The sequence below is a fragment of the Melozone crissalis genome, unplaced genomic scaffold, assembly GCF_028551555.1.
Source record: "Melozone crissalis strain CALT ecotype California unplaced genomic scaffold, PUWL_Pcris_2 ptg000023l_1, whole genome shotgun sequence".
In the NCBI taxonomy this organism is placed as follows: Eukaryota; Metazoa; Chordata; class Aves; order Passeriformes; family Passerellidae; genus Melozone; species Melozone crissalis.
Genome location: NW_026535801.1, coordinates 22,817,015 through 22,823,227, shown reverse-complemented (window position 1 = coordinate 22,823,227; position 6,213 = coordinate 22,817,015). Strand labels below are relative to the sequence as shown.

The 6,213-nt window shown below is 46.7% G+C and overlaps 1 protein-coding gene across 1 annotated transcript in view; it reads left to right on the top strand.

Annotated features, from left to right (window-relative positions):
• The first annotated feature begins 647 nt into the window (after window positions 1–647).
• Window positions 648–6,213, top strand: part of B3GALT1 (beta-1,3-galactosyltransferase 1) — a 171,096-nt gene continuing 165,530 nt past the window's right edge. The window contains exon 1 of the mRNA XM_054278283.1: window positions 648–666. The gene's annotated coding sequence lies outside the window, so the exon portion shown is untranslated. The remainder of the gene's footprint in view (window positions 667–6,213) is intronic.

Here is a 6,213-nt window from a genome sequence, read left to right as displayed (position 1 = left end):
CCGGGCCGCGCCAAGGTCGGCGGCATCGGCAGCAGCTGCGGGATGGTGCCTGCGGACACGGACTCAGCCCAGTGGGATTTCCTTGCAAAAACCACATCTTCTTCCACTGAATTTTTCTGATTTTAAACAAAGCGCCCTGGTGTGAAGCTCCGTGCTCCTGTGCACGCGGGGAGCGGGCAGGCACACGCTCCCCACCGGCGCGGCCGGCCCTCAGCCCGCTCCCGTTCCCCAGAGCGGCCGGGCATGGGCAAGGTTGGCCCAGCCGCGCGCGTTACCACCACCGGCCCCCTCTGCGGGGGCTGCAGCGCGTCCCGGAGAGCCCGCGGAGCACAGCGCCCGCCGGGGACAGCGGCCGCGGGCACACGGGCGGCACGGCCCCGGAGCGGCTCCCGCTGCCCGGAAGCGGCGCTGCCGCGCGGAGCGGTTCCCATTGGCCCGTTCCCGTCACGCCGTCCCGCCCCCTCGGCCCGGCGCGGGCGGCCATTGGCTGCGGGCGGTGCCAGTCGGCGAGGGCGAGCTCCGCCGGTGCTCGCGCTGCGCTCCCGCGCGGCGCGCGCTCTGCCGGCTGGTGCGGCTGCGGGCGGAGCAGGGATGCGCCCCGGCTGCGGGAGCGCGGCGCGGAGCGGCGGCAGCAGCCCGGGTGGCCGAGGGCGGCGAGCGCGGCCGGTAAGGTCCGGCGGGAGATGCCCATCCTCGTGCGCATCCCTTGCGTACGGTGCCGAAAGGGCGGCTGGCAGCGCCGGCAGCGGTGCCGGCACGGGCGGAGCGGCTAGCGGGCGGGATGCCGGGATGCCAGGGGCGGCCGGCGGCGGCCGGCGGCGCTGGGCCGCGGCGGGCAGGGGTCGCGGGCGGGCGCGGTCCCCCACCGCCCCTCGCCGTGCCCTTCGGCGCGGGGGTCCCCGGGCGGGACCGGCGGTGCGGTGGGAACTTCGTCTGCCCCCGCCCGGCTGGCGGCGGCCGGCGGTGCCTGCGGGCGCCGCGGCGGGGGGCGACATCAGCCCTCCGGTAGGGGCTGCGGCGCTGCCCCTCGCTCCGCCGCCTCGGGAGGGCCGCCGAGCGGGGCCGCCGAACGGCGTTGCCGGCTGGAAGGGCGGCGTGGCGGGTCCCGGCGGCGGCGCTGCCCCGGGCGCGGCTGAGCCCCCTCGGCAGCGGCAGCGCGGACGCGCCCGGGCCCGCGCTGGGGGCGCTGAGCGCGGCCGCGCTGCTCTCGGGGCGGCGGGATGAACTTCACCCTCGGAGACAGGATTCTACTCGAATCCGTGTTCCTTGGCGCCCGGCGGGGAGAGTCGCACCAGCGGAGGCGGCAGCGGTGCTGGTGTGGCCGCTGACTGGATCTTAAAGTTGTTAACACAGTTAGCTCAAAGAAAAGTTATTTTAAAGTAAGCGTGTCGGTGACGGCTGATACATGACCACTGGCTGTTGAGACGGAGGAATTAGAAAGAGGAAATCCCGTTTGTCCCTATGCACTCCTTTCCATTGTTCTTCAACCTACTGTACTTTTAGTGATAAAGGCAATATTGGAAGGCTTTGAAGTGTTGTCTAATGTTGTTAATTTAGATAAAAACAGCCTTTAGATGTTCTGTAGAGATGTCGTTGTAAACATTAAGTATCTTGATTACATAACATTTCAAGGAATCTGCCAGGATGTTGCCAGACTTTGTGATGAAGAGCCTGATCTTCCAGTCATGGAAATAAAGAGGTGTTTTGATATTGCTTCGGTAGGAAGCAGGATAATATCCTCAATTAACAGACCAAGAGAAATTAATTCATGTTATGTGCTGGTTATTTTGCATCTCATGGGCTTGGGTATTTTAAACATTTAAACACTGTCTGCAGAAAATGTAAAGAGCATTTAGTTTGATTCAGGGTTTTTTTTTTGGTTCCTCTGTACCGTTAAGTTTCCTTTTCTACTTTCTAGGATTGTATTGATCTTGTTCACTCTTTCTTGATAGAGTATTCTGATTAGTTACTTATAAGGACGTGTTCAATCACGTGATGCATAACGTGTTTTCAGAAATGTTTTAAATCATGACAGATGCAAGGCTGAATAACAAGTGTAAACACCATTGTACATGCCCTGCTTTGGGGAGCTGAAGCCCATTTTTACAGCTGTGGGGAAGGCACAAGTGAGTGTAAAGGATTTGAGGTGTGGAATTTAGAGCTGACACAGGTTAAATATTGTTTTCTCCCTCCATAGTTATCCACTAAATAACATTTTTGGCAGAATGTAAATTGCTAATGAAATTTCAGTTCTTGTACATTTCTAATTCTGGATAGGTCTGTACAGGTTCAGCAAATGTCATATTGTCAAACCAGTTTTTCAGAAACCTGATTTAGTTAACCTGATTCAGTGTCATCAGAGTATTTTAGATTATAGTAGAGAACAATCCTCATCCAAGTATGTCACACACAGCCACGATGCAATGTCTGAGATGCACTCAGTTTTGCTCATCTGCCTCATAACATCACCCATTCTTTCCTTATGTGCTTTTTTAGGAAAGAAAATCCCAAATTCTTGTGGTTGCTTTGTGGAAGGGAGCAGTGAAATCTTTATAGATTACAGGCTGAAAACACTAAGCTTTCTCCCCACCCTGCCTTGTAAGTGACACCAAAATTTAATCTAAAATTTTAGTTTGTGAATGGGTGAACTGTAGAACCTTCAGCACATGAGCAGACTGTATTTGTGAGAGTCATTTCAGTGGGGTGGTTCCCAAGAGAACATGCATGCAGGAGAATGTATGGCAGTGTATTTGCTACATCTTTGTCTTTAATACCTTTTTCCATGCACAATTCCGAGGAAATATTTTGTAAAACATCAAAATATTTCAATGCTGTCATTTCAGAGGGGTGCTTGATTCAGTGTTTACTCATCTTCTTTGTCTGTAAGTAAAAAACGAAACTTTTTGGAGCAGCAATCATTCCACCACTGAAGTCAATATAAGTGTATTAAGTATTCACTTGTTAAAAATATTAATCAGCTGTAGACTTATGAATGAATATTAATAAGTATTATAGTTACATAATGCTCATACCTAGTTAAAAGTTAGAGGAAAATGCAGAAGTTTCAGAAATTTTTAGCTTGTTTTTCATGGTTTTCTTCTCTATAAAAGAAAAGGAGTCCATCTGTATGCCTCCCAAAAGGAGATATCCTGAGTTTTCCTAAGCTGCTTTTGTAGTAGTAATTTTTACAGGGTAGTTTCACTATATGTCACATAATAAGAAATCTGGAACTGAAGCAGTCAATTCTGTCACATTCTCCACCCTGTTGCTCATTTAGTTAAATAGATAAAGGTGGATAATAAAATATTATTGATGTAATTTGCCATGATTAGTAGGAAGATTATTTCTTTTGATACTGCTAAAGAAAACAAGTGGTATGCTTTTAGAACTAAGTGTATTTCATAAATAAGTACATATGTACATTCAGCTGAACCAATGAAGAGATGCAGATGCTCAGGGAAAAGATGAATGAATGATGCATCTCCCAGTTGTTTTAGATTATACAAATGGTACACTGATCTGTTTGGAAAAGCTAATGCCATTTTTGAACTGCAGTTAAAATATGGACTCATAGCTGTTAGCTGAGTCTCCATCAAACACAGCAGCTCTAAATGCTGATGTGTGGCAGCTCTGCAGAACTCCAGACACACAGAAGTATAAAATGCCTCAGCATCCAAGTGTTCCCTTTGCTGCTTGCCCACAGGTCTCAGACGTTTCCAAACACTGACAGTATCTGCTGCTGCCTAGCAGTGCCATGGGCACAGTGACCAAGAGTGCTCTGCTTGAGCACCTCTGTCTCCTGAGAATGCCTTTCAAGGAACTTAGAAAAGATTCTCTTAAACAGGAGTTCAGCTCCCAGTGCTGAGAACACAGCCCCTCAAGAGAGGGAGAGAGGCAAAGATGGGCAGGTCGTTGTTTGACTGGCAGGCTGCAGCTACGTTGGTGGAAGAGATCAGCTTTCCCCAGCAAAACCAGGAGAAAGAAAGGATGTACAAGAGTCTGGGGCCTGTCTGTGCCTATTTTAATACAGAGATGATCAAGGTGTGATAATGAATGAATTACAGATCTCAATTACAAGACACCCCACTTCTTGTATCACTACCTAAAACATAAAATTGCCAGGTATTGCAGGTATAGTGGGGAGTGGACACTTCTTAACCCTCTTGCATTCTGATTTTTGTACCTCACAATTCAAACTCCCAAACTAGTGGGAATAATCCAGATATCTACAATAGTTACTCATCAAAACTCTGTTATTCCCTTAAGGATTTAAATGTGTAATCTAATACTTGTATAAGTGTATAATGTAATGTATCACTACAAATATTTATGAAATACATAAATATGCATTTTGCACTAGAAGAAGTCAGCAGATACTGGTGAGGGATCTAATGGTGAAGAGTGCAGTGAACGAAGAAAATGCTACATAACTGAAATCTTGTGAAAATGCTGTTGAGGTTCATTTATTCATATCTGTGGAGTGTTGCCAGCATACCTTTTCCCTTTGCAGGTGTTCTGTATTATCAGTAGTCTCAAAATATTGTAATTATAATATGACTATTTCATGTATAAACAGTTTCTGTAGAGGAAGGCAGAAAACACCTGATAGATACTGGCTTTTGCACTCAATTTTTTAAGACTGACATCTGAGTACCAGCAGGCTTTAACTATTACTGTCTTTTGAGACTTACTTTAGTAAAAACGTGAATGACTTACATGGCTAACCTTGCTTCCCTTTGAGCAGTTCTGCAGCTCAGCTCTTTGAAGGGCTGATGTTTGTTTCTTTTGTCCCTCAGCAGGTGGCTACAGTTTCACTGAAATAGCTGATCTTGCTGTGGAACAACATCTGTGGCTTTCTGGGGTCACACTGCTTGGAGTAATGTAAATATTTCCTCCTGGGTCTGATCCTTGTTTTTGTTTAAAGATACAGTACTAATTTATTGGTTAGCATAGAATGTTGCGTTGCAGTTTATACTGAAGGGCTGCTGTTACTCAAATCTGACCTCCGTCTTTCGCAGCTGCTAAGAAGCAGGGGTGTAACCTTAGTGGAATTTTCAGAGCTCAACAGAAGATACTAAAGGCAACTGAAGTGAAGAACATCAGAAAAGCTCTGCTGGGTCAGATCAGGGGACCTTCATAGTCAGGCTTCAGTGACATTAAGGGATGCTGCTAGGGACTATACACAAACCTAGCTGTTTTATGAACCTATTCTCTTGTACTCTTCCTGCATACTTGTTTGTCATATTACAGATCCTGGGTATATATCTGCTCAGTGGTTTTAGAGCCCATTTGTAGACCTGCAGACCAAGAACCTGTCTTTTTCAAACTTGCTGATGCTTTATTATCTTCACAACCTCATGTGGAAGCAAGTTCCAGAAGCTTACTACTACCTTTGTAAAGAAGCATTTACTTCTTTATAAGCTGATGTTGTGCTAGCTTTATAAAAGGTCCCTTAGTTCTGTTACAAAAGGATTTAGCAAGCAGCTTTATGTTAGTTTATTTACCATCTTCATTACTTGATTGATCATATCTTGCTTCAGTCTTCTTTTCCAACTGAAGAGCCCCTCAAATCCCTTTTTCTAAGGCAAGCACTCCATCCTTGTGGTACTTTGTTCTCTGACTAGAGGCTGTTCTTGAGATGCAGAGAAGTACTTGAGACATGGATGGACCAAGGTTATATAAATGTGCACGGTCTTCTCAGTGCCTTTCCTCATGATACCCAATATTTTGCTAGGGTTTTTCTTGCTGTTGTACATAAGGATCTGTCAATAATGACTGCTGGATTTTTGTCTCCAGTCATTTGTCAGCTTGGTGTGTATGTGACTGAGATTATTTTTCATGAGATGTACTAGCCTACATTTATCTATACTGAAGCTCATTTGTCATCTTTTTGTCCACTCTGAGTCCTGCACAGTGCTTCTGGAGCTCTTTGCCACCATGGTGGCATTAGTTCTGTGCTCAAAGACAACTTCTTGTGTTTGTCTCCATTTCGCCAATAGTATCATACCTTACGAGTTTTTTGTATGTATGTCTGTGAGGAATAAAAGTGCCATGGCATATCAGACAAGGGGGTTCATAGATTTAAAATTCATTTGAATGTAACACAGGCTTAGGGGTTTTGTTGGGTTTTTTGTTTGCTTGTTTGTTTTGTTTGGGGTTTTTTTTTTTGATTTTTGTTTTTTGGGGGTTTTTTCCATCTCAGTAAACTCAATC